Below are 26,099 nucleotides of genomic sequence, written 5' to 3'. Positions count from 1 at the left end.
AGCGCCTGCAAGAAGAGGCCGGTTTGAAGATGTGTTGGTGACTTCGGATATGAGGTCATTCTTTCAGCCGACCCATCGACAGGTGTCATCCGGATCCAGCATCAGGGAACGCCTAGACCGTCAGGTGTCCGACTACATTGGGTTAACGGCCGATGTGGACGCTCTGAGGAGTGATGAACCCCTAGACTACTGGGTGGGCAGGCTTGACCTCTGGCCAGAGCTTGCCCAATTTGCAATCGAACTGTTGGCTTGCCCCTCATCCAGTGTCCTGTCCGAAAGGACGTTCAGCGCAGCAGGGGGGATTGTGACCGATAAGCGTACTCGCCTAGCTCACCACAGTGTTAACTACCTCACATTTCTAAAAATGAATGAGGCATGGATCTCGGAGGAATTCAACACATGTGATCAGTAGACCATGTATATGTCTATAAACAATTTTTGGAATCAAGCACACAGACCTTCTTAATTCATTTGGCTCACTTCCCTGACCCAAAAAAGCACACCGTACTATATGCCCCTACCCTCCTCTTTGAAGAGGTTGAGCGGTGTCATATTTCTACTGGGGCTGCTTATTATGAGGGGTTCCCACCATCCCTGTGCTGTGCTGACTTCCTCCTGGGTGTTCTTATTATGAGGGGCTCCCACCATCCCTGTGCTGTGCTGACTTCCTCCTGGGGGTTCTTATTATGAGGGGATCACACCATCCCTGTGCTGTGCTGACTTCCTCCTGGGGCTGCTTACGGTGCTGCTGTCAGCGCTGTATGTCACGGAGCTGCTGTCAGCGCTGTATGTCACGGAGCTGCTGTCAGCGCTGTATGTCACGGAGCTGCTGTCAGCGCTGTATGTCACGGAGCTGCTGTCAGCGCTGTATGTCACGGAGCTGCTGTCAGCGCTGTATGTCACGGAGCTGCTGTCAGCGCTGTATGTCACGGAGCTGCTGTCAGCGCTGTATGTCACGGAGCTGCTGTCAGCGCTGTATGTCACGGAGCTGCTGTCAGCGCTGTATGTCACGGAGCTGCTGTCAGCGCTGTATGTCACGGTGCTGCTGTCAGCGCTGTATGTCACGGAGCTGCTGTCAGCGCTGTATGTCACGGAGCTGCTGTCAGTGCTGTATGTCACGGAGCTGCTGTCAGCGCTGTATGTCACGGAGCTGCTGTCAGCGCTGTATGTCACGGAGCTGCTGTCAGCGCTGTATGTCACGGTGCTGCTGTCAGCGCTGTATGTCACGGAGCTGCTGTCAGCGCTGTATGTCACGGAGCTGCTGTCAGCGCTGTATGTCACGGAGCTGCTGTCAGCGCTGTATGTCACGGAGCTGCTGTCAGCGCTGTATGTCACGGAGCTGCTGTCAGCGCTGTATGTCACGGAGCTGCTGTCAGCGCTGTATGTCACGGAGCTGCTGTCAGCGCTGTATGTCACGGAGCTGCTGTCAGCGCTGTATGTCACGGAGCTGCTGTCAGCGCTGTATGTCACGGAGCTGCTGTCAGCGCTGTATGTCACGGAGCTGCTGTCAGCGCTGTATGTCACGGAGCTGCTGTCAGCGCTGTATGTCACGGTGCTGCTGTCAGCGCTGTATGTCACGGAGCTGCTGTCAGCGCTGTATGTCACGGAGCTGCTGTCAGTGCTGTATGTCACGGAGCTGCTGTCAGCGCTGTATGTCACGGAGCTGCTGTCAGCGCTGTATGTCACGGAGCTGCTGTCAGCGCTGTATGTCACGGTGCTGCTGTCAGCGCTGTATGTCACGGAGCTGCTGTCAGCGCTGTATGTCACGGAGCTGCTGTCAGCGCTGTATGTCACGGAGCTGCTGTCAGCGCTGTATGTCACGGAGCTGCTGTCAGCGCTGTATGTCACGGAGCTGCTGTCAGCGCTGTATGTCACGGTGCTGATGTCAGTGCTCTGTATTACGGTGCTGCTGTCAGTGCTCTGTATCTCCTGCACCCTCTTGTTTGCCTACCCTGGTCCCTGACCTTCCCTCTCCTCCATTGCCTTCATTAGCTCCATAGTCCTGAATTGTCAGAACAATTTCCCAAATAAAAAAAAAATGCTTGTAGTTATCGATCCCAAATTCACCTCATACATGTATTATGCTATTGTCCAGGTGGTGGGACTACGTGCTACCCCCTAATAATTACCCCGTGGCCGCAAATTCGACCTAAAGGTTTGCGAAATTCGCCTCCCATTGAAGTCAATGGAGCCCGCGGCGAACGGTCGTTTTCGCGAACGTTTGTGTCCGTTCGCGTTTCGCGTTCGCGAAACGTCCCGTCGGAAGTTCGTCCATCACTACTAACCAGGCCCGACCCTGCTTAGCTTCCGAGATCAGACGAGAGCGGGCGCATTCAGGGTGGTGTGGCCGTAGGCGAAGCTCATGGTCTCTTTCAAGCTTCTTGTACTTGTCACCGGCAGCCTGGCTCCGCCTTTCCTTGACTTTACTACAATCAGCTGTGCCTTTTCACAAGCATGGCAGCACACCGCACTTTGTCGTGTCGTCTCTCCTCTCGCTTGCTCTCCTCAAGCCCGTCCCTGCCTCCTGCTGCTTTGCTCCCTCTTTAACCTCTTCCTGCCTGCACCTTCTCACGCACACACCACATCCTCAGCCTTGCTTCCACGGCTCCTTTCTGGCTTCCCCTGGCCTGACTTTAACCCTTTTCACTGACAAGGCTTTGCACCACAGGAAGAAGAAGAAGAGCAGCAGGTTGCATGTAGCGCGGGGCCTTATGCCTGCACTTGTTTACGCCTTCGCTCTCCTAGCAGGTGGCCAGCCCATGGATCTCCAGAACCTGCCTTCTGTTCCGTTGGCTACTGGAAGCTGACTGCTGGGGAGGAAGCCAGTACATCTACCCCCCTGGCTACCGGAGGACCCCTCACCTATACCAGGCACCATGCCTCACCAGTGGCTGCAGTCAAGCAACTGCTTGACTTGCCCACTAGGTAGACCTTTTCCTGTAGAGCTGCTCCATACCCCACATGTGCCGCCTTACTCACCCAACTTCTTTTCAATAGGCCTGGAGACCAACATGCATGATGCACCCCTTTCAAGGACTTCAGAGAAGGCTTAGAACACTTGATGCAACTTGACTGAGAAGTCTGGCCCATTACAGTTCAACGTGAACAATGGTCATATCCTGACCCAAACGACCACTGATTGGCTTCCCAGGATTACCTCTACAAGGTAGCAGTTCATATTGGCCTTTGAGTTGCCATCTCATCCCTTTAAATCCAAACACATCTGAATTGCACAGATTCTTTGGCTGATTAAGGTGGTAATTAAACTCACTTGTTGCCTTATCTGCATTTAATTAGCCTCAGAACCTGTGTAATTCAGATGTGTTTGGGTTTAAAGGGATGAGGTGGCAACCCTAGTTGGCCTCGTGCAAGTGCTGCCTGATCACCCGAAACGCAGCCTTCCCCTATATTTATATGACCGGTGGGTAGGCTAGATCCAAAAAAACCAGCAGCGCACGCATTACCTCTTTCCCTCCAAGCCTGGGGCAGCCGCTAACTAAAACCGCGCTCCTGTAGGCAACCTGCTGCCTACACCTTAGCCGCTTCAGGGTGCCGGTTTGACGAGGGGTCGGCTCTGTGGCTTCTCTCTGGCTTTGGCAGTCGGCGTGCGTGTTTCCCCTGCTGTCCCCCAGCCTGGAGATCGCTGTGGAATGTGTTGGCGCAAGGGCGACTAAAGAGCAGGAGTGATGGCACCAAAAGGTCTCAGGAGAGTGCTGGAAAATGGCCGTGGAGCCTAAGCAGGATGTAGGATGGGGGCTAGCTAGGTGGGGGTTGCGCCTGGCCGTTGTTTTGCTGCTATAGGGGACTGGATGCGTGGCAATCTCCTGAGGGAGGGAGGTAGAGAGAAGAAAGTGTATTTTTGAAAGAAGGGGTGAGATTGTATAAGTGGGCTTGTAAAAAGTGTAGGCTTGGTTGGGCAGGGGTGATTTTGTAGGATGTAGGTGTGCAGGAGGGCTTGCAGAGAGGGAGAGCGCTTTGGGTAAAAGTGAATGTAAAAAGAGGCATTATGGGAGAGTGACTGACCCCTGGTGGAAGAAAAGCAAAAGCCTACAGCACCTGGTATTCCCAGGCGGTCTCCCATCCAAGTACTAACCAGGCCCGACCCTGCTTAGCTTCCGAGATCAGACGAGAGCGGGCGCATTCAGGGTGGTGTGGCCGTAGGCAAGGCTCATGGTCTCTTTCAAGCTTCTTGTACTTGTCACCGGCAGCCTGGCTCCGCCTTTCCTTGACTTTACTACAATCAGCTGTGCCTTTTCACAAGCATGGCAGCACACCGCACTTTGTCGTGTCGTCTCTCCTCTCGCTTGCTCTCCTCAAGCCCGTCCCTGCCTCCTGCTGCTTTGCTCCCTCTTTAACCTCTTCCTGCCTGCACCTTCTCACGCACACACCACATCCTCAGCCTTGCTTCCACGGCTCCTTTCTGGCTTCCCCTGGCCTGACTTTAACCCTTTTCGCTGACAAGGCTTTGCACCACAGGAAGAAGAAGAAGAGCAGCAGGTTGCATGTAGCGCGGGGCCTTATGCCTGCACTTGTTTACGCCTTCGCTCTCCTAGCAGGTGGCCAGCCCATGGATCTCCAGAACCTGCCTTCTGTTCCGTTGGCTACTGGAAGCTGACTGCTGGGGAGGAAGCCAGTACATCTACCCCCCTGGCTACCGGAGGACCCCTCACCTATACCAGGCACCATGCCTCACCAGTGGCTGCAGTCAAGCAACTGCTTGACTTGCCCACTAGGTAGACCTTTTCCTGTAGAGTTGCTCCATACCCCACATGTGCCGCCTTACTCACCCAACTTCTTTTCAATAGGCCTGGAGACCAACATGCATGATGCACCCCTTTCAAGGACTTCAGAGAAGGCTTAGAACACTTGATGCAACTTGACTGAGAAGTCTGGCCCATTACAGTTCAACGTGAACAATGGTCATATCCTGACCCAAACGACCACTGATTGGCTTCCCAGGATTACCTCTACAAGGTAGCAGTTCATATTGGCCTTTGAGTTGCCATCTCATCCCTTTAAATCCAAACGCATCTGAATTGCACAGATTCTTTGGCTGATTAAGGTGGTAATTAAACTCACTTGTTGCCTTATCTGCATTTAATTAGCCTCAGAACCTGTGTAATTCAGATGTGTTTGGGTTTAAAGGGATGAGGTGGCAACCCTAGTTGGCCTCGTGCAAATGCTGCCTGATCACCCGAAACGCAGCCTTCCCCTATATTTATATGACCGGTGGGTAGGCTAGATCCAAAAAAACCAGCAGCGCACGCATTACCTCTTTCCCTCCAAGCCTGGGGCAGCCGCTAACTAAAACCGCGCTCCTGTAGGCAACCTGCTGCCTACACCTTAGCCGCTTCAGGGTGCCGGTTTGACGAGGGGTCGGCTCTGTGGCTTCTCTCTGGCTTTGGCAGTCGGCGTGCGTGTTTCCCGTGCTGTCCCCCAGCCTGGAGATCGCTGTGGAATGTGTTGGCGCAAGGGCGACTAAAGAGCAGGAGTGATGGCACCAAAAGGTCTCAGGAGAGTGCTGGAAAATGGCTGGGCCGTGGAGCCTAAGCAGGATGTAGGATGGGGGCTAGCTAGGTGGGGGTTGCGCCTGGCCGTTGTTTTGCTGCTATAGGGGACTGGATGCGTGGCAATCTCCTGAGGGAGGGAGGTAGAGAGAAGAAAGTGTATTTTTGAAAGAAGGGGTGAGATTGTATAAGTGGGCTTGTAAAAAGTGTAGGCTTGGTTGGGCAGGGGTGATTTTGTAGGATGTAGGTGTGCAGGAGGGCTTGCAGAGAGGGAGAGCGCTTTGGGTAAAAGTGAATGTAAAAAGAGGCATTATGGGAGAGTGACTGACCCCTGGTGGAAGAAAAGCAAAAGCCTACAGCACCTGGTATTCCCAGGCGGTCTCCCATCCAAGTACTAACCAGGCCCGACCCTGCTTAGCTTCCGAGATCAGACAAGAGCGGGCGCATTCAGGGTGGTGTGGCCGTAGGCAAGGCTCATGGTCTCTTTCAAGCTTCTTGTACTTGTCACCGGCAGCCTGGCTCCGCCTTTCCTTGACTTTACTACAATCAGCTGTGCCTTTTCACAAGCATGGCAGCACACCGCACTTTGTCGTGTCGTCTCTCCTCTCGCTTGCTCTCCTCAAGCCCGTCCCTGCCTCCTGCTGCTTTGCTCCCTCTTTAACCTCTTCCTGCCTGCACCTTCTCACGCACACACCACATCCTCAGCCTTGCTTCCACGGCTCCTTTCTGGCTTCCCCTGGCCTGACTTTAACCCTTTTCGCTGACAAGGCTTTGCACCACAGGAAGAAGAAGAAGAGCAGCAGGTTGCATGTAGCGCGGGGCCTTATGCCTGCACTTGTTTACGCCTTCGCTCTCCTAGCAGGTGGCCAGCCCATGGATCTCCAGAACCTGCCTTCTGTTCCGTTGGCTACTGGAAGCTGACTGCTGGGGAGGAAGCCAGTACATCTACCCCCCTGGCTACCGGAGGACCCCTCACCTATAACAGGCACCATGCCTCACCAGTGGCTGCAGTCAAGCAACTGCTTGACTTGCCCACTAGGTAGACCTTTTCCTGTAGAGCTGCTCCATACCCCACATGTGCCGCCTTACTCACCCAACTTCTTTTCAATAGGCCTGGAGACCAACATGCATGATGCACCCCTTTCAAGGACTTCAGAGAAGGCTTAGAACACTTGATGCAACTTGACTGAGAAGTCTGGCCCATTACAGTTCAACGTGAACAATGGTCATATCCTGACCCAAACGACCACTGATTGGCTTCCCAGGATTACCTCTACAAGGTAGCAGTTCATATTGGCCTTTGAGTTGCCATCTCATCCCTTTAAATCCAAACACATCTGAATTGCACAGATTCTTTGGCTGATTAAGGTGGTAATTAAACTCACTTGTTGCCTTATCTGCATTTAATTAGCCTCAGAACCTGTGTAATTCAGATGTGTTTGGGTTTAAAGGGATGAGGTGGCAACCCTAGTTGGCCTCGTGCAAGTGCTGCCTGATCACCCGAAACCCAGCCTTCCCCTATATTTATATGACCGGTGGGTAGGCTAGATCCAAAAAAACCAGCAGCGCACGCATTACCTCTTTCCCTCCAAGCCTGGGGCAGCCGCTAACTAAAACCGCGCTCCTGTAGGCAACCTGCTGCCTACACCTTAGCCGCTTCAGGGTGCCGGTTTGACGAGGGGTCGGCTCTGTGGCTTCTCTCTGGCTTTGGCAGTCGGCGTGCGTGTTTCCCCTGCTGTCCCCCAGCCTGGAGATCGCTGTGGAATGTGTTGGCGCAAGGGCGACTAAAGAGCAGGAGTGATGGCACCAAAAGGTCTCAGGAGAGTGCTGGAAAATGGCTGGGCCGTGGAGCCTAAGCAGGATGTAGGATGGGGGCTAGCTAGGTGGGGGTTGCGCCTGGCCGTTGTTTTGCTGCTATAGGGGACTGGATGCGTGGCAATCTCCTGAGGGAGGGAGGTAGAGAGAAGAAAGTGTATTTTTGAAAGAAGGGGTGAGATTGTATAAGTGGGCTTGTAAAAAGTGTAGGCTTGGTTGGGCAGGGGTGATTTTGTAGGATGTAGGTGTGCAGGAGGGCTTGCAGAGAGGGAGAGCGCTTTGGGTAAAAGTGAATGTAAAAAGAGGCATTATGGGAGAGTGACTGACCCCTGGTGGAAGAAAAGCAAAAGCCTACAGCACCTGGTATTCCCAGGCGGTCTCCCATCCAAGTACTAACCAGGCCCGACCCTGCTTAGCTTCCGAGATCAGACGAGAGCGGGCGCATTCAGGGTGGTGTGGCCGTAGGCGAAGCTCATGGTCTCTTTCAAGCTTCTTGTACTTGTCACCGGCAGCCTGGCTCCGCCTTTCCTTGACTTTACTACAATCAGCTGTGCCTTTTCACAAGCATGGCAGCACACCGCACTTTGTCGTGTCGTCTCTCCTCTCGCTTGCTCTCCTCAAGCCCGTCCCTGCCTCCTGCTGCTTTGCTCCCTCTTTAACCTCTTCCTGCCTGCACCTTCTCACGCACACACCACATCCTCAGCCTTGCTTCCACGGCTCCTTTCTGGCTTCCCCTGGCCTGACTTTAACCCTTTTCGCTGACAAGGCTTTGCACCACAGGAAGAAGAAGAGCAGCAGGTTGCATGTAGCGCGGGGCCTTATGCCTGCACTTGTTTACGCCTTCGCTCTCCTAGCAGGTGGCCAGCCCATGGATCTCCAGAACCTGCCTTCTGTTCCGTTGGCTACTGGAAGCTGACTGCTGGGGAGGAAGCCAGTACATCTACCCCCCTGGCTACCGGAGGACCCCTCACCTATACCAGGCACCATGCCTCACCAGTGGCTGCAGTCAAGCAACTGCTTGACTTGCCCACTAGGTAGACCTTTTCCTGTAGAGTTGCTCCATACCCCACATGTGCCGCCTTACTCACCCAACTTCTTTTCAATAGGCCTGGAGACCAACATGCATGATGCACCCCTTTCAAGGACTTCAGAGAAGGCTTAGAACACTTGATGCAACTTGACTGAGAAGTCTGGCCCATTACAGTTCAACGTGAACAATGGTCATATCCTGACCCAAACGACCACTGATTGGCTTCCCAGGATTACCTCTACAAGGTAGCAGTTCATATTGGCCTTTGAGTTGCCATCTCATCCCTTTAAATCCAAACGCATCTGAATTGCACAGATTCTTTGGCTGATTAAGGTGGTAATTAAACTCACTTGTTGCCTTATCTGCATTTAATTAGCCTCAGAACCTGTGTAATTCAGATGTGTTTGGGTTTAAAGGGATGAGGTGGCAACCCTAGTTGGCCTCGTGCAAATGCTGCCTGATCACCCGAAACGCAGCCTTCCCCTATATTTATATGACCGGTGGGTAGGCTAGATCCAAAAAAACCAGCAGCGCACGCATTACCTCTTTCCCTCCAAGCCTGGGGCAGCCGCTAACTAAAACCGCGCTCCTGTAGGCAACCTGCTGCCTACACCTTAGCCGCTTCAGGGTGCCGGTTTGACGAGGGGTCGGCTCTGTGGCTTCTCTCTGGCTTTGGCAGTCGGCGTGCGTGTTTCCCCTGCTGTCCCCCAGCCTGGAGATCGCTGTGGAATGTGTTGGCGCAAGGGCGACTAAAGAGCAGGAGTGATGGCACCAAAAGGTCTCAGGAGAGTGCTGGAAAATGGCTGGGCCGTGGAGCCTAAGCAGGATGTAGGATGGGGGCTAGCTAGGTGGGGGTTGCGCCTGGCCGTTGTTTTGCTGCTATAGGGGACTGGATGCGTGGCAATCTCCTGAGGGAGGGAGGTAGAGAGAAGAAAGTGTATTTTTGAAAGAAGGGGTGAGATTGTATAAGTGGGCTTGTAAAAAGTGTAGGCTTGGTTGGGCAGGGGTGATTTTGTAGGATGTAGGTGTGCAGGAGGGCTTGCAGAGAGGGAGAGCGCTTTGGGTAAAAGTGAATGTAAAAAGAGGCATTATGGGAGAGTGACTGACCCCTGGTGGAAGAAAAGCAAAAGCCTACAGCACCTGGTATTCCCAGGCGGTCTCCCATCCAAGTACTAACCAGGCCCGACCCTGCTTAGCTTCCAAGATCAGACGAGAGCGGGCGCATTCAGGGTGGTGTGGCCGTAGGCGAAGCTCATGGTCTCTTTCAAGCTTCTTGTACTTGTCACCGGCAGCCTGGCTCCGCCTTTCCTTGACTTTACTACAATCAGCTGTGCCTTTTCACAAGCATGGCAGCACACCGCACTTTGTCGTGTCGTCTCTCCTCTCGCTTGCTCTCCTCAAGCCCGTCCCTGCCTCCTGCTGCTTTGCTCCCTCTTTAACCTCTTCCTGCCTGCACCTTCTCACGCACACACCACATCCTCAGCCTTGCTTCCACGGCTCCTTTCTGGCTTCCCCTGGCCTGACTTTAACCCTTTTCGCTGACAAGGCTTTGCACCACAGGAAGAAGAAGAAGAGCAGCAGGTTGCATGTAGCGCGGGGCCTTATGCCTGCACTTGTTTACGCCTTCGCTCTCCTAGCAGGTGGCCAGCCCATGGATCTCCAGAACCTGCCTTCTGTTCCGTTGGCTACTGGAAGCTGACTGCTGGGGAGGAAGCCAGTACATCTACCCCCCTGGCTACCGGAGGACCCCTCACCTATAACAGGCACCATGCCTCACCAGTGGCTGCAGTCAAGCAACTGCTTGACTTGCCCACTAGGTAGACCTTTTCCTGTAGAGCTGCTCCATACCCCACATGTGCCGCCTTACTCACCCAACTTCTTTTCAATAGGCCTGGAGACCAACATGCATGATGCACCCCTTTCAAGGACTTCAGAGAAGGCTTAGAACACTTGATGCAACTTGACTGAGAAGTCTGGCCCATTACAGTTCAACGTGAACAATGGTCATATCCTGACCCAAACGACCACTGATTGGCTTCCCAGGATTACCTCTACAAGGTAGCAGTTCATATTGGCCTTTGAGTTGCCATCTCATCCCTTTAAATCCAAACACATCTGAATTGCACAGATTCTTTGGCTGATTAAGGTGGTAATTAAACTCACTTGTTGCCTTATCTGCATTTAATTAGCCTCAGAACCTGTGTAATTCAGATGTGTTTGGGTTTAAAGGGATGAGGTGGCAACCCTAGTTGGCCTCGTGCAAGTGCTGCCTGATCACCCGAAACCCAGCCTTCCCCTATATTTATATGACCGGTGGGTAGGCTAGATCCAAAAAAACCAGCAGCGCACGCATTACCTCTTTCCCTCCAAGCCTGGGGCAGCCGCTAACTAAAACCGCGCTCCTGTAGGCAACCTGCTGCCTACACCTTAGCCGCTTCAGGGTGCCGGTTTGACGAGGGGTCGGCTCTGTGGCTTCTCTCTGGCTTTGGCAGTCGGCGTGCGTGTTTCCCGTGCTGTCCCCCAGCCTGGAGATCGCTGTGGAATGTGTTGGCGCAAGGGCGACTAAAGAGCAGGAGTGATGGCACCAAAAGGTCTCAGGAGAGTGCTGGAAAATGGCTGGGCCGTGGAGCCTAAGCAGGATGTAGGATGGGGGCTAGCTAGGTGGGGGTTGCGCCTGGCCGTTGTTTTGCTGCTATAGGGGACTGGATGCGTGGCAATCTCCTGAGGGAGGGAGGTAGAGAGAAGAAAGTGTATTTTTGAAAGAAGGGGTGAGATTGTATAAGTGGGCTTGTAAAAAGTGTAGGCTTGGTTGGGCAGGGGTGATTTTGTAGGATGTAGGTGTGCAGGAGGGCTTGCAGAGAGGGAGAGCGCTTTGGGTAAAAGTGAATGTAAAAAGAGGCATTATGGGAGAGTGACTGACCCCTGGTGGAAGAAAAGCAAAGGCCTACAGCACCTGGTATTCCCAGGCGGTCTCCCATCCAAGTACTAACCAGGCCCGACCCTGCTTAGCTTCCGAGATCAGACGAGAGCGGGCGCATTCAGGGTGGTGTGGCCGTAGGCGAAGCTCATAGTCTCTTTCAAGCTTCTTGTACTTGTCACCGGCAGCCTGGCTCCGCCTTTCCTTGACTTTACTACAATCAGCTGTGCCTTTTCACAAGCATGGCAGCACACCGCACTTTGTCGTGTCGTCTCTCCTCTCGCTTGCTCTCCTCAAGCCCGTCCCTGCCTCCTGCTGCTTTGCTCCCTCTTTAACCTCTTCCTGCCTGCACCTTCTCACGCACACACCACATCCTCAGCCTTGCTTCCACGGCTCCTTTCTGGCTTCCCCTGGCCTGACTTTAACCCTTTTCGCTGACAAGGCTTTGCACCACAGGAAGAAGAAGAAGAGCAGCAGGTTGCATGTAGCGCGGGGCCTTATGCCTGCACTTGTTTACGCCTTCGCTCTCCTAGCAGGTGGCCAGCCCATGGATCTCCAGAACCTGCCTTCTGTTCCGTTGGCTACTGGAAGCTGACTGCTGGGGAGGAAGCCAGTACATCTACCCCCCTGGCTACCGGAGGACCCCTCACCTATACCAGGCACCATGCCTCACCAGTGGCTGCAGTCAAGCAACTGCTTGACTTGCCCACTAGGTAGACCTTTTCCTGTAGAGCTGCTCCATACCCCACATGTGCCGCCTTACTCACCCAACTTCTTTTCAATAGGCCTGGAGACCAACATGCATGATGCACCCCTTTCAAGGACTTCAGAGAAGGCTTAGAACACTTGATGCAACTTGACTGAGAAGTCTGGCCCATTACAGTTCAACGTGAACAATGGTCATATCCTGACCCAAACGACCACTGATTGGCTTCCCAGGATTACCTCTACAAGGTAGCAGTTCATGTTGGCCTTTGAGTTGCCATCTCATCCCTTTAAATCCAAACGCATCTGAATTGCACAGATTCTTTGGCTGATTAAGGTGGTAATTAAACTCACTTGTTGCCTTATCTGCATTTAATTAGCCTCAGAACCTGTGTAATTCAGATGTGTTTGGGTTTAAAGGGATGAGGTGGCAACCCTAGTTGGCCTCGTGCAAGTGCTGCCTGATCACCCGAAACGCAGCCTTCCCCTATATTTATATGACCGGTGGGTAGGCTAGATCCAAAAAAAACAGCAGCGCACGCATTACCTCTTTCCCTCCAAGCCTGGGGCAGCCGCTAACTAAAACCGCGCTCCTGTAGGCAACCTGCTGCCTACACCTTAGCCGCTTCAGGGTGCCGGTTTGACGAGGGGTCGGCTCTGTGGCTTCTCTCTGGCTTTGGCAGTCGGCGTGCGTGTTTCCCGTGCTGTCCCCCAGCCTGGAGATCGCTGTGGAATGTGTTGGCGCAAGGGCGACTAAAGAGCAGGAGTGATGGCACCAAAAGGTCTCAGGAGAGTGCTGGAAAATGGCTGGGCCGTGGAGCCTAAGCAGGATGTAGGATGGGGGCTAGCTAGGTGGGGGTTGCGCCTGGCCGTTGTTTTGCTGCTATAGGGGACTGGATGCGTGGCAATCTCCTGAGGGAGGGAGGTAGAGAGAAGAAAGTGTATTTTTGAAAGAAGGGGTGAGATTGTATAAGTGGGCTTGTAAAAAGTGTAGGCTTGGTTGGGCAGGGGTGATTTTGTAGGATGTAGGTGTGCAGGAGGGCTTGCAGAGAGGGAGAGCGCTTTGGGTAAAAGTGAATGTAAAAAGAGGCATTATGGGAGAGTGACTGACCCCTGGTGGAAGAAAAGCAAAAGCCTACAGCACCTGGTATTCCCAGGCGGTCTCCCATCCAAGTACTAACCAGGCCCGACCCTGCTTAGCTTCCAAGATCAGACGAGAGCGGGCGCATTCAGGGTGGTGTGGCCGTAGGCGAAGCTCATGGTCTCTTTCAAGCTTCTTGTACTTGTCACCGGCAGCCTGGCTCCGCCTTTCCTTGACTTTACTACAATCAGCTGTGCCTTTTCACAAGCATGGCAGCACACCGCACTTTGTCGTGTCGTCTCTCCTCTCGCTTGCTCTCCTCAAGCCCGTCCCTGCCTCCTGCTGCTTTGCTCCCTCTTTAACCTCTTCCTGCCTGCACCTTCTCACGCACACACCACATCCTCAGCCTTGCTTCCACGGCTCCTTTCTGGCTTCCCCTGGCCTGACTTTAACCCTTTTCGCTGACAAGGCTTTGCACCACAGGAAGAAGAAGAAGAGCAGCAGGTTGCATGTAGCGCGGGGCCTTATGCCTGCACTTGTTTACGCCTTCGCTCTCCTAGCAGGTGGCCAGCCCATGGATCTCCAGAACCTGCCTTCTGTTCCGTTGGCTACTGGAAGCTGACTGCTGGGGAGGAAGCCAGTACATCTACCCCCCTGGCTACCGGAGGACCCCTCACCTATAACAGGCACCATGCCTCACCAGTGGCTGCAGTCAAGCAACTGCTTGACTTGCCCACTAGGTAGACCTTTTCCTGTAGAGCTGCTCCATACCCCACATGTGCCGCCTTACTCACCCAACTTCTTTTCAATAGGCCTGGAGACCAACATGCATGATGCACCCCTTTCAAGGACTTCAGAGAAGGCTTAGAACACTTGATGCAACTTGACTGAGAAGTCTGGCCCATTACAGTTCAACGTGAACAATGGTCATATCCTGACCCAAACGACCACTGATTGGCTTCCCAGGATTACCTCTACAAGGTAGCAGTTCATATTGGCCTTTGAGTTGCCATCTCATCCCTTTAAATCCAAACACATCTGAATTGCACAGATTCTTTGGCTGATTAAGGTGGTAATTAAACTCACTTGTTGCCTTATCTGCATTTAATTAGCCTCAGAACCTGTGTAATTCAGATGTGTTTGGGTTTAAAGGGATGAGGTGGCAACCCTAGTTGGCCTCGTGCAAGTGCTGCCTGATCACCCGAAACCCAGCCTTCCCCTATATTTATATGACCGGTGGGTAGGCTAGATCCAAAAAAACCAGCAGCGCACGCATTACCTCTTTCCCTCCAAGCCTGGGGCAGCCGCTAACTAAAACCGCGCTCCTGTAGGCAACCTGCTGCCTACACCTTAGCCGCTTCAGGGTGCCGGTTTGACGAGGGGTCGGCTCTGTGGCTTCTCTCTGGCTTTGGCAGTCGGCGTGCGTGTTTCCCGTGCTGTCCCCCAGCCTGGAGATCGCTGTGGAATGTGTTGGCGCAAGGGCGACTAAAGAGCAGGAGTGATGGCACCAAAAGGTCTCAGGAGAGTGCTGGAAAATGGCTGGGCCGTGGAGCCTAAGCAGGATGTAGGATGGGGGCTAGCTAGGTGGGGGTTGCGCCTGGCCGTTGTTTTGCTGCTATAGGGGACTGGATGCGTGGCAATCTCCTGAGGGAGGGAGGTAGAGAGAAGAAAGTGTATTTTTGAAAGAAGGGGTGAGATTGTATAAGTGGGCTTGTAAAAAGTGTAGGCTTGGTTGGGCAGGGGTGATTTTGTAGGATGTAGGTGTGCAGGAGGGCTTGCAGAGAGGGAGAGCGCTTTGGGTAAAAGTGAATGTAAAAAGAGGCATTATGGGAGAGTGACTGACCCCTGGTGGAAGAAAAGCAAAGGCCTACAGCACCTGGTATTCCCAGGCGGTCTCCCATCCAAGTACTAACCAGGCCCGACCCTGCTTAGCTTCCGAGATCAGACGAGAGCGGGCGCATTCAGGGTGGTGTGGCCGTAGGCGAAGCTCATAGTCTCTTTCAAGCTTCTTGTACTTGTCACCGGCAGCCTGGCTCCGCCTTTCCTTGACTTTACTACAATCAGCTGTGCCTTTTCACAAGCATGGCAGCACACCGCACTTTGTCGTGTCGTCTCTCCTCTCGCTTGCTCTCCTCAAGCCCGTCCCTGCCTCCTGCTGCTTTGCTCCCTCTTTAACCTCTTCCTGCCTGCACCTTCTCACGCACACACCACATCCTCAGCCTTGCTTCCACGGCTCCTTTCTGGCTTCCCCTGGCCTGACTTTAACCCTTTTCGCTGACAAGGCTTTGCACCACAGGAAGAAGAAGAAGAGCAGCAGGTTGCATGTAGCGCGGGGCCTTATGCCTGCACTTGTTTACGCCTTCGCTCTCCTAGCAGGTGGCCAGCCCATGGATCTCCAGAACCTGCCTTCTGTTCCGTTGGCTACTGGAAGCTGACTGCTGGGGAGGAAGCCAGTACATCTACCCCCCTGGCTACCGGAGGACCCCTCACCTATACCAGGCACCATGCCTCACCAGTGGCTGCAGTCAAGCAACTGCTTGACTTGCCCACTAGGTAGACCTTTTCCTGTAGAGTTGCTCCATACCCCACATGTGCCGCCTTACTCACCCAACTTCTTTTCAATAGGCCTGGAGACCAACATGCATGATGCACCCCTTTCAAGGACTTCAGAGAAGGCTTAGAACACTTGATGCAACTTGACTGAGAAGTCTGGCCCATTACAGTTCAACGTGAACAATGGTCATATCCTGACCCAAACGACCACTGATTGGCTTCCCAGGATTACCTCTACAAGGTAGCAGTTCATATTGGCCTTTGAGTTGCCATCTCATCCCTTTAAATCCAAACGCATCTGAATTGCACAGATTCTTTGGCTGATTAAGGTGGTAATTAAACTCACTTGTTGCCTTATCTGCATTTAATTAGCCTCAGAACCTGTGTAATTCAGATGTGTTTGGGTTTAAAGGGATGAGGTGGCAACCCTAGTTGGCCTCGTGCAAATGCTGCCTGATCACCCGAAACGCAGCCTTCCCCTATATTTATATGACCGGTGGGTAGGCTAGATCCAAAAAAACCAGCAGCGCACGCATTACCTCTTTCCCTCCAAGCCTGGGGCAGCCGCTAACTAAAACCGCGCTCCTGTAGGCAACCTGCTGCCTACACCTTAGCCGCTTCAGGGTGCCGGTTTGACGAGGGGTCGGCTCTGTGGCTTCTCTCTGGCTTTGGCAGTCGGCGTGCGTGTTTCCCCTGCTGTCCCCCAGCCTGGAGATCGCTGTGGAATGTGTTGGCGCAAGGGCGACTAAAGAGCAGGAGTGATGGCACCAAAAGGTCTCAGGAGAGTGCTGGAAAATGGCTGGGCCGTGGAGCCTAAGCAGGATGTAGGATGGGGGCTAGCTAGGTGGGGGTTGCGCCTGGCCGTTGTTTTGCTGCTATAGGGGACTGGATGCGTGGCAATCTCCTGAGGGAGGGAGGTAGAGAGAAGAAAGTGTATTTTTGAAAGAAGGGGTGAGATTGTATAAGTGGGCTTGTAAAAAGTGTAGGCTTGGTTGGGCAGGGGTGATTTTGTAGGATGTAGGTGTGCAGGAGGGCTTGCAGAGAGGGAGAGCGCTTTGGGTAAAAGTGAATGTAAAAAGAGGCATTATGGGAGAGTGACTGACCCCTGGTGGAAGAAAAGCAAAAGCCTACAGCACCTGGTATTCCCAGGCGGTCTCCCATCCAAGTACTAACCAGGCCCGACCCTGCTTAGCTTCCGAGATCAGACGAGAGCGGGCGCATTCAGGGTGGTGTGGCCGTAGGCGAAGCTCATGGTCTCTTTCAAGCTTCTTGTACTTGTCACCGGCAGCCTGGCTCCGCCTTTCCTTGACTTTACTACAATCAGCTGTGCCTTTTCACAAGCATGGCAGCACACCGCACTTTGTCGTGTCGTCTCTCCTCTCGCTTGCTCTCCTCAAGCCCGTCCCTGCCTCCTGCTGCTTTGCTCCCTCTTTAACCTCTTCCTGCCTGCACCTTCTCACGCACACACCACATCCTCAGCCTTGCTTCCACGGCTCCTTTCTGGCTTCCCCTGGCCTGACTTTAACCCTTTTCGCTGACAAGGCTTTGCACCACAGGAAGAAGAAGAAGAGCAGCAGGTTGCATGTAGCGCGGGGCCTTATGCCTGCACTTGTTTACGCCTTCGCTCTCCTAGCAGGTGGCCAGCCCATGGATCTCCAGAACCTGCCTTCTGTTCCGTTGGCTACTGGAAGCTGACTGCTGGGGAGGAAGCCAGTACATCTACCCCCCTGGCTACCGGAGGACCCCTCACCTATACCAGGCACCATGCCTCACCAGTGGCTGCAGTCAAGCAACTGCTTGACTTGCCCACTAGGTAGACCTTTTCCTGTAGAGTTGCTCCATACCCCACATGTGCCGCCTTACTCAGCCAACTTCTTTTCAATAGGCCTGGAGACCAACATGCATGATGCACCCCTTTCAAGGACTTCAGAGAAGGCTTAGAACACTTGATGCAACTTGACTGAGAAGTCTGGCCCATTACAGTTCAACGTGAACAATGGTCATATCCTGACCCAAACGACCACTGATTGGCTTCCCAGGATTACCTCTACAAGGTAGCAGTTCATATTGGCCTTTGAGTTGCCATCTCATCCCTTTAAATCCAAACGCATCTGAATTGCACAGATTCTTTGGCTGATTAAGGTGGTAATTAAACTCACTTGTTGCCTTATCTGCATTTAATTAGCCTCAGAACCTGTGTAATTCAGATGTGTTTGGGTTTAAAGGGATGAGGTGGCAACCCTAGTTGGCCTCGTGCAAATGCTGCCTGATCACCCGAAACGCAGCCTTCCCCTATATTTATATGACCGGTGGGTAGGCTAGATCCAAAAAAACCAGCAGCGCACGCATTACCTCTTTCCCTCCAAGCCTGGGGCAGCCGCTAACTAAAACCGCGCTCCTGTAGGCAACCTGCTGCCTACACCTTAGCCGCTTCAGGGTGCCGGTTTGACGAGGGGTCGGCTCTGTGGCTTCTCTCTGGCTTTGGCAGTCGGCGTGCGTGTTTCCCCTGCTGTCCCCCAGCCTGGAGATCGCTGTGGAATGTGTTGGCGCAAGGGCGACTAAAGAGCAGGAGTGATGGCACCAAAAGGTCTCAGGAGAGTGCTGGAAAATGGCTGGGCCGTGGAGCCTAAGCAGGATGTAGGATGGGGGCTAGCTAGGTGGGGGTTGCGCCTGGCCGTTGTTTTGCTGCTATAGGGGACTGGATGCGTGGCAATCTCCTGAGGGAGGGAGGTAGAGAGAAGAAAGTGTATTTTTGAAAGAAGGGGTGAGATTGTATAAGTGGGCTTGTAAAAAGTGTAGGCTTGGTTGGGCAGGGGTGATTTTGTAGGAGCTAGGTGTGCAGGAGGGCTTGCAGAGAGGGAGAGCGCTTTGGGTAAAAGTGAATGTAAAAAGAGGCATTATGGGAGAGTGACTGACCCCTGGTGGAAGAAAAGCAAAAGCCTACAGCACCTGGTATTCCCAGGCGGTCTCCCATCCAAGTACTAACCAGGCCCGACCCTGCTTAGCTTCCGAGATCAGACGAGAGCGGGCGCATTCAGGGTGGTGTGGCCGTAGGCGAAGCTCATGGTCTCTTTCAAGCTTCTTGTACTTGTCACCGGCAGCCTGGCTCCGCCTTTCCTTGACTTTACTACAATCAGCTGTGCCTTTTCACAAGCATGGCAGCACACCGCACTTTGTCGTGTCGTCTCTCCTCTCGCTTGCTCTCCTCAAGCCCGTCCCTGCCTCCTGCTGCTTTGCTCCCTCTTTAACCTCTTCCTGCCTGCACCTTCTCACGCACACACCACATCCTCAGCCTTGCTTCCACGGCTCCTTTCTGGCTTCCCCTGGCCTGACTTTAACCCTTTTCGCTGACAAGGCTTTGCACCACAGGAAGAAGAAGAAGAGCAGCAGGTTGCATGTAGCGCGGGGCCTTATGCCTGCACTTGTTTACGCCTTCGCTCTCCTAGCAGGTGGCCAGCCCATGGATCTCCAGAACCTGCCTTCTGTTCCGTTGGCTACTGGAAGCTGACTGCTGGGGAGGAAGCCAGTACATCTACCCCCCTGGCTACCGGAGGACCCCTCACCTATACCAGGCACCATGCCTCACCAGTGGCTGCAGTCAAGCAACTGCTTGACTTGCCCACTAGGTAGACCTTTTCCTGTAGAGTTGCTCCATACCCCACATGTGCCGCCTTACTCAGCCAACTTCTTTTCAATAGGCCTGGAGACCAACATGCATGATGCACCCCTTTCAAGGACTTCAGAGAAGGCTTAGAACACTTGATGCAACTTGACTGAGAAGTCTGGCCCATTACAGTTCAACGTGAACAATGGTCATATCCTGACCCAAACGACCACTGATTGGCTTCCCAGGATTACCTCTACAAGGTAGCAGTTCATATTGGCCTTTGAGTTGCCATCTCATCCCTTTAAATCCAAACGCATCTGAATTGCACAGATTCTTTGGCTGATTAAGGTGGTAATTAAACTCACTTGTTGCCTTATCTGCATTTAATTAGCCTCAGAACCTGTGTAATTCAGATGTGTTTGGGTTTAAAGGGATGAGGTGGCAACCCTAGTTGGCCTCGTGCAAATGCTGCCTGATCACCCGAAACGCAGCCTTCCCCTATATTTATATGACCGGTGGGTAGGCTAGATCCAAAAAAACCAGCAGCGCACGCATTACCTCTTTCCCTCCAAGCCTGGGGCAGCCGCTAACTAAAACCGCGCTCCTGTAGGCAACCTGCTGCCTACACCTTAGCCGCTTCAGGGTGCCGGTTTGACGAGGGGTCGGCTCTGTGGCTTCTCTCTGGCTTTGGCAGTCGGCGTGCGTGTTTCCCCTGCTGTCCCCCAGCCTGGAGATCGCTGTGGAATGTGTTGGCGCAAGGGCGACTAAAGAGCAGGAGTGATGGCACCAAAAGGTCTCAGGAGAGTGCTGGAAAATGGCTGGGCCGTGGAGCCTAAGCAGGATGTAGGATGGGGGCTAGCTAGGTGGGGGTTGCGCCTGGCCGTTGTTTTGCTGCTATAGGGGACTGGATGCGTGGCAATCTCCTGAGGGATGGAGGTAGAGAGAAGAAAGTGTATTTTTGAAAGAAGGGGTGAGATTGTATAAGTGGGCTTGTAAAAAGTGTAGGCTTGGTTGGGCAGGGGTGATTTTGTAGGAGCTAGGTGTGCAGGAGGGCTTGCAGAGAGGGAGAGCGCTTTGGGTAAAAGTGAATGTAAAAAGAGGCGTTATGGGAGAGTGACTGACCCCTGGTGGAAGAAAAGCAAAAGCCTACAGCACCTGGTATTCCCAGGCGGTCTCCCATCCAAGTACTAACCAAGCCCGACCCTGCTTAGCTTCCGAGATCAGACGAGAGCGGGCGCATTCAGGGTGGTGTGGCCGTAGGCGAAGCTCATGGTCTCTTTCAAGCTTCTTGTACTTGTCACCGGCAGCCTGGCTCCGCCTTTCCTTGACTTTACTACAATCAGCTGTGCCTTTTCACAAGCATGGCAGCACACGGCACTTTGTCGTGTCGTCTCTCCTCTCGCTTGCTCTCCTCAAGCCCGTCCCTGCCTCCTGCTGCTTTGCTCCCTCTTTAACCTCTTCCTGCCTGCACCTTCTCACGCACACACCACATCCTCAGCCTTGCTTCCACGGCTCCTTTCTGGCTTCCCCTGGCCTGACTTTAACCCTTTTCGCTGACAAGGCTTTGCACCACAGGAAGAAGAAGAAGAGCAGCAGGTTGCATGTAGCGCGGGGCCTTATGCCTGCACTTGTTTACGCCTTCGCTCTCCTAGCAGGTGGCCAGCCCATGGATCTCCAGAACCTGCCTTCTGTTCCGTTGGCTACTGGAAGCTGACTGCTGGGGAGGAAGCCAGTACATCTACCCCCCTGGCTACCGGAGGACCCCTCACCTATACCAGGCACCATGCCTCACCAGTGGCTGCAGTCAAGCAACTGCTTGACTTGCCCACTAGGTAGACCTTTTCCTGTAGAGTTGCTCCATACCCCACATGTGCCGCCTTACTCAGCCAACTTCTTTTCAATAGGCCTGGAGACCAACATGCATGATGCACCCCTTTCAAGGACTTCAGAGAAGGCTTAGAACACTTGATGCAACTTGACTGAGAAGTCTGGCCCATTACAGTTCAACGTGAACAATGGTCATATCCTGACCCAAACGACCACTGATTGGCTTCCCAGGATTACCTCTACAAGGTAGCAGTTCATATTGGCCTTTGAGTTGCCATCTCATCCCTTTAAATCCAAACGCATCTGAATTGCACAGATTCTTTGGCTGATTAAGGTGGTAATTAAACTCACTTGTTGCCTTATCTGCATTTAATTAGCCTCAGAACCTGTGTAATTCAGATGTGTTTGGGTTTAAAGGGATGAGGTGGCAACCCTAGTTGGCCTCGTGCAAATGCTGCCTGATCACCCGAAATGCTGCCTGATCACCCGAAACGCAGCCTTCCCCTATATTTATATGACCGGTGGGTAGGCTAGATCCAAAAAAACCAGCAGCGCACGCATTACCTCTTTCCCTCCAAGCCTGGGGCAGCCGCTAACTAAAACCGCGCTCCTGTAGGCAACCTGCTGCCTACACCTTAGCCGCTTCAGGGTGCCGGTTTGACGAGGGGTCGGCTCTGTGGCTTCTCTCTGGCTTTGGCAGTCGGCGTGCGTGTTTCCCCTGCTGTCCCCCAGCCTGGAGATCGCTGTGGAATGTGTTGGCGCAAGGGCGACTAAAGAGCAGGAGTGATGGCACCAAAAGGTCTCAGGAGAGTGCTGGAAAATGGCTGGGCCGTGGAGCCTAAGCAGGATGTAGGATGGGGGCTAGCTAGGTGGGGGTTGCGCCTGGCCGTTGTTTTGCTGCTATAGGGGACTGGATGCGTGGCAATCTCCTGAGGGAGGGAGGTAGAGAGAAGAAAGTGTATTTTTGAAAGAAGGGGTGAGATTGTATAAGTGGGCTTGTAAAAAGTGTAGGCTTGGTTGGGCAGGGGTGATTTTGTAGGATGTAGGTGTGCAGGAGGGCTTGCAGAGAGGGAGAGCGCTTTGGGTAAAAGTGAATGTAAAAAGAGGCATTATGGGAGAGTGACTGACCCCTGGTGGAAGAAAAGCAAAAGCCTACAGCACCTGGTATTCCCAGGCGGTCTCCCATCCAAGTACTAACCAGGCCCGACCCTGCTTAGCTTCCGAGATCAGACGAGAGCGGGCGCATTCAGGGTGGTGTGGCCGTAGGCGAAGCTCATGGTCTCTTTCAAGCTTCTTGTACTTGTCACCGGCAGCCTGGCTCCGCCTTTCCTTGACTTTACTACAATCAGCTGTGCCTTTTCACAAGCATGGCAGCACACCGCACTTTGTCGTGTCGTCTCTCCTCTCGCTTGCTCTCCTCAAGCCCGTCCCTGCCTCCTGCTGCTTTGCTCCCTCTTTAACCTCTTCCTGCCTGCACCTTCTCACGCACACACCACATCCTCAGCCTTGCTTCCACGGCTCCTTTCTGGCTTCCCCTGGCCTGACTTTAACCCTTTTCGCTGACAAGGCTTTGCACCACAGGAAGAAGAAGAAGAGCAGCAGGTTGCATGTAGCGCGGGGCCTTATGCCTGCACTTGTTTACGCCTTCGCTCTCCTAGCAGGTGGCCAGCCCATGGATCTCCAGAACCTGCCTTCTGTTCCGTTGGCTACTGGAAGCTGACTGCTGGGGAGGAAGCCAGTACATCTACCCCCCTGGCTACCGGAGGACCCCTCACCTATACCAGGCACCATGCCTCACCAGTGGCTGCAGTCAAGCAACTGCTTGACTTGCCCACTAGGTAGACCTTTTCCTGTAGAGTTGCTCCATACCCCACATGTGCCGCCTTACTCACCCAACTTCTTTTCAATAGGCCTGGAGACCAACATGCATGATGCACCCCTTTCAAGGACTTCAGAGAAGGCTTAGAACACTTGATGCAACTTGACTGAGAAGTCTGGCCCATTACAGTTCAACGTGAACAATGGTCATATCCTGACCCAAACGACCACTGATTGGCTTCCCAGGATTACCTCTACAAGGTAGCAGTTCATATTGGCCTTTGAGTTGCCATCTCATCCCTTTAAATCCAAACGCATCTGAATTGCACAGATTCTTTGGCTGATTAAGGTGGTAATTAAACTCACTTGTTGCCTTATCTGCATTTAATTAGCCTCAGAACCTGTGTAATTCAGATGTGTTTGGGTTTAAAGGGATGAGGTGGCAACCCTAGTTGGCCTCGTGCAAATGCTGCCTGATCACCCGAAACGCAGCCTTCCCCTATATTTATATGACCGGTGGGTAGGCTAGATCCAAAAAAACCAGCAGCGCACGCATTACCTCTTTCCCTCCAAGCCTGGGGCAGCCGCTAACTAAAACCGCGCTCCTGTAGGCAACCTGCTGCCTACACCTTAGCCGCTTCAGGGTGCCGGTTTGACGAGGGGTCGGCTCTGTGGCTTCTCTCTGGCTTTGGCAGTCGGCGTGCGTGTTTCCCCTGCTGTCCCCCAGCCTGGAGATCGCTGTGGAATGTGTTGGCGCAAGGGCGACTAAAGAGCAGGAGTGATGGCACCAAAAGGTCTCAGGAGAGTGCTGGAAAATGGCTGGGCCGTGGAGCCTAAGCAGGATGTAGGATGGGGGCTAGCTAGGTGGGGGTTGCGCCTGGCCGTTGTTTTGCTGCTATAGGGGACTGGATGCGTGGCAATCTCCTGAGGGAGGGAGGTAGAGAGAAGAAAGTGTATTTTTGAAAGAAGGGGTGAGATTGTATAAGTGGGCTTGTAAAAAGTGTAGGCTTGGTTGGGCAGGGGTGATTTTGTAGGATGTAGGTGTGCAGGAGGGCTTGCAGAGAGGGAGAGCGCTTTGGGTAAAAGTGAATGTAAAAAGAGGCATTATGGGAGAGTGACTGACCCCTGGTGGAAGAAAAGCAAAAGCCTACAGCACCTGGTATTCCCAGGCGGTCTCCCATCCAAGTACTAACCAGGCCCGACCCTGCTTAGCTTCCGAGATCAGACGAGAGCGGGCGCATTCAGGGTGGTGTGGCCGTAGGCGAAGCTCATGGTCTCTTTCAAGCTTCTTGTACTTGTCACCGGCAGCCTGGCTCCGCCTTTCCTTGACTTTACTACAATCAGCTGTGCCTTTTCACAAGCATGGCAGCACACCGCACTTTGTCGTGTCGTCTCTCCTCTCGCTTGCTCTCCTCAAGCCCGTCCCTGCCTCCTGCTGCTTTGCTCCCTCTTTAACCTCTTCCTGCCTGCACCTTCTCACGCACACACCACATCCTCAGCCTTGCTTCCACGGCTCCTTTCTGGCTTCCCCTGGCCTGACTTTAACCCTTTTCGCTGACAAGGCTTTGCACCACAGGAAGAAGAAGAGCAGCAGGTTGCATGTAGCGCGGGGCCTTATGCCTGCACTTGTTTACGCCTTCGCTCTCCTAGCAGGTGGCCAGCCCATGGATCTCCAGAACCTGCCTTCTGTTCCGTTGGCTACTGGAAGCTGACTGCTGGGGAGGAAGCCAGTACATCTACCCCCCTGGCTACCGGAGGACCCCTCACCTATACCAGGCACCATGCCTCACCAGTGGCTGCAGTCAAGCAACTGCTTGACTTGCCCACTAGGTAGACCTTTTCCTGTAGAGTTGCTCCATACCCCACATGTGCCGCCTTACTCACCCAACTTCTTTTCAATAGGCCTGGAGACCAACATGCATGATGCACCCCTTTCAAGGACTTCAGAGAAGGCTTAGAACACTTGATGCAACTTGACTGAGAAGTCTGGCCCATTACAGTTCAACGTGAACAATGGTCATATCCTGACCCAAACGACCACTGATTGGCTTCCCAGGATTACCTCTACAAGGTAGCAGTTCATATTGGCCTTTGAGTTGCCATCTCATCCCTTTAAATCCAAACGCATCTGAATTGCACAGATTCTTTGGCTGATTAAGGTGGTAATTAAACTCACTTGTTGCCTTATCTGCATTTAATTAGCCTCAGAACCTGTGTAATTCAGATGTGTTTGGGTTTAAAGGGATGAGGTGGCAACCCTAGTTGGCCTCGTGCAAATGCTGCCTGATCACCCGAAACGCAGCCTTCCCCTATATTTATATGACCGGTGGGTAGGCTAGATCCAAAAAAACCAGCAGCGCACGCATTACCTCTTTCCCTCCAAGCCTGGGGCAGCCGCTAACTAAAACCGCGCTCCTGTAGGCAACCTGCTGCCTACACCTTAGCCGCTTCAGGGTGCCGGTTTGACGAGGGGTCGGCTCTGTGGCTTCTCTCTGGCTTTGGCAGTCGGCGTGCGTGTTTCCCGTGCTGTCCCCCAGCCTGGAGATCGCTGTGGAATGTGTTGGCGCAAGGGCGACTAAAGAGCAGGAGTGATGGCACCAAAAGGTCTCAGGAGAGTGCTGGAAAATGGCTGGGCCGTGGAGCCTAAGCAGGATGTAGGATGGGGGCTAGCTAGGTGGGGGTTGCGCCTGGCCGTTGTTTTGCTGCTATAGGGGACTGGATGCGTGGCAATCTCCTGAGGGAGGGAGGTAGAGAGAAGAAAGTGTATTTTTGAAAGAAGGGGTGAGATTGTATAAGTGGGCTTGTAAAAAGTGTAGGCTTGGTTGGGCAGGGGTGATTTTGTAGGATGTAGGTGTGCAGGAGGGCTTGCAGAGAGGGAGAGCGCTTTGGGTAAAAGTGAATGTAAAAAGAGGCATTATGGGAGAGTGACTGACCCCTGGTGGAAGAAAAGCAAAAGCCTACAGCACCTGGTATTCCCAGGCGGTCTCCCATCCAAGTACTAACCAGGCCCGACCCTGCTTAGCTTCCAAGATCAGACGAGAGCGGGCGCATTCAGGGTGGTGTGGCCGTAGGCGAAGCTCATGGTCTCTTTCAAGCTTCTTGTACTTGTCACCGGCAGCCTGGCTCCGCCTTTCCTTGACTTTACTACAATCAGCTGTGCCTTTTCACAAGCATGGCAGCACACGGCACTTTGTCGTGTCGTCTCTCCTCTCGCTTGCTCTCCTCAAGCCCGTCCCTGC

The 26,099-nt window shown here is 53.4% G+C and overlaps 13 non-coding genes across 13 annotated transcripts; all 13 read right to left on the bottom strand.

Moving 5' to 3' along the window:
- Positions 1–4,044: 4,044 nt before the first annotated feature.
- LOC143998768 (5S ribosomal RNA) lies at positions 4,045–4,163 on the bottom strand. Its single transcript, XR_013277953.1, has one exon. It is a non-coding gene; the product is annotated as a 5S ribosomal RNA (ribosomal RNA).
- A 1,694-nt stretch (positions 4,164–5,857) lies between these two features.
- Positions 5,858–5,976, bottom strand: LOC143999636 (5S ribosomal RNA). Its single transcript, XR_013278099.1, has one exon. It is a non-coding gene; the product is annotated as a 5S ribosomal RNA (ribosomal RNA).
- Positions 5,977–7,670: 1,694 nt separating this feature from the next.
- LOC143998756 (5S ribosomal RNA) lies at positions 7,671–7,789 on the bottom strand. Its single transcript, XR_013277952.1, has one exon. It is a non-coding gene; the product is annotated as a 5S ribosomal RNA (ribosomal RNA).
- A 1,691-nt stretch (positions 7,790–9,480) lies between these two features.
- Positions 9,481–9,599, bottom strand: LOC143999624 (5S ribosomal RNA). The gene has a single exon (XR_013278088.1). It is a non-coding gene; the product is annotated as a 5S ribosomal RNA (ribosomal RNA).
- A 1,694-nt stretch (positions 9,600–11,293) lies between these two features.
- On the bottom strand, positions 11,294–11,412 carry LOC143999352 (5S ribosomal RNA). Its single transcript, XR_013278006.1, has one exon. It is a non-coding gene; the product is annotated as a 5S ribosomal RNA (ribosomal RNA).
- A 1,694-nt stretch (positions 11,413–13,106) lies between these two features.
- LOC143999623 (5S ribosomal RNA) lies at positions 13,107–13,225 on the bottom strand. The gene has a single exon (XR_013278087.1). It is a non-coding gene; the product is annotated as a 5S ribosomal RNA (ribosomal RNA).
- A 1,694-nt stretch (positions 13,226–14,919) lies between these two features.
- LOC143999228 (5S ribosomal RNA) lies at positions 14,920–15,038 on the bottom strand. The gene has a single exon (XR_013277995.1). It is a non-coding gene; the product is annotated as a 5S ribosomal RNA (ribosomal RNA).
- Positions 15,039–16,732: 1,694 nt separating this feature from the next.
- On the bottom strand, positions 16,733–16,851 carry LOC143998744 (5S ribosomal RNA). The gene has a single exon (XR_013277951.1). It is a non-coding gene; the product is annotated as a 5S ribosomal RNA (ribosomal RNA).
- Positions 16,852–18,545: 1,694 nt separating this feature from the next.
- LOC143998730 (5S ribosomal RNA) lies at positions 18,546–18,664 on the bottom strand. Its single transcript, XR_013277949.1, has one exon. It is a non-coding gene; the product is annotated as a 5S ribosomal RNA (ribosomal RNA).
- Positions 18,665–20,358: 1,694 nt separating this feature from the next.
- Positions 20,359–20,477, bottom strand: LOC143999601 (5S ribosomal RNA). The gene has a single exon (XR_013278068.1). It is a non-coding gene; the product is annotated as a 5S ribosomal RNA (ribosomal RNA).
- A 1,714-nt stretch (positions 20,478–22,191) lies between these two features.
- On the bottom strand, positions 22,192–22,310 carry LOC143998718 (5S ribosomal RNA). Its single transcript, XR_013277948.1, has one exon. It is a non-coding gene; the product is annotated as a 5S ribosomal RNA (ribosomal RNA).
- A 1,694-nt stretch (positions 22,311–24,004) lies between these two features.
- Positions 24,005–24,123, bottom strand: LOC143998706 (5S ribosomal RNA). The gene has a single exon (XR_013277947.1). It is a non-coding gene; the product is annotated as a 5S ribosomal RNA (ribosomal RNA).
- Positions 24,124–25,814: 1,691 nt separating this feature from the next.
- LOC143999622 (5S ribosomal RNA) lies at positions 25,815–25,933 on the bottom strand. The gene has a single exon (XR_013278086.1). It is a non-coding gene; the product is annotated as a 5S ribosomal RNA (ribosomal RNA).
- Positions 25,934–26,099: the final 166 nt, after the last annotated feature.

The sequence above is a fragment of the Lithobates pipiens genome, unplaced genomic scaffold (genome assembly GCF_037356315.1).
Source record: "Lithobates pipiens isolate NorthernLeopardFrog02 unplaced genomic scaffold, aLitPip1_a1.2 Scaffold_19, whole genome shotgun sequence".
Lineage (NCBI taxonomy): Eukaryota > Metazoa > Chordata > Amphibia > Anura > Ranidae > Lithobates > Lithobates pipiens.
The sequence above is the reverse complement of the archived record's forward strand: the minus strand, read 5'-3'. Positions and strand labels throughout refer to the sequence as shown.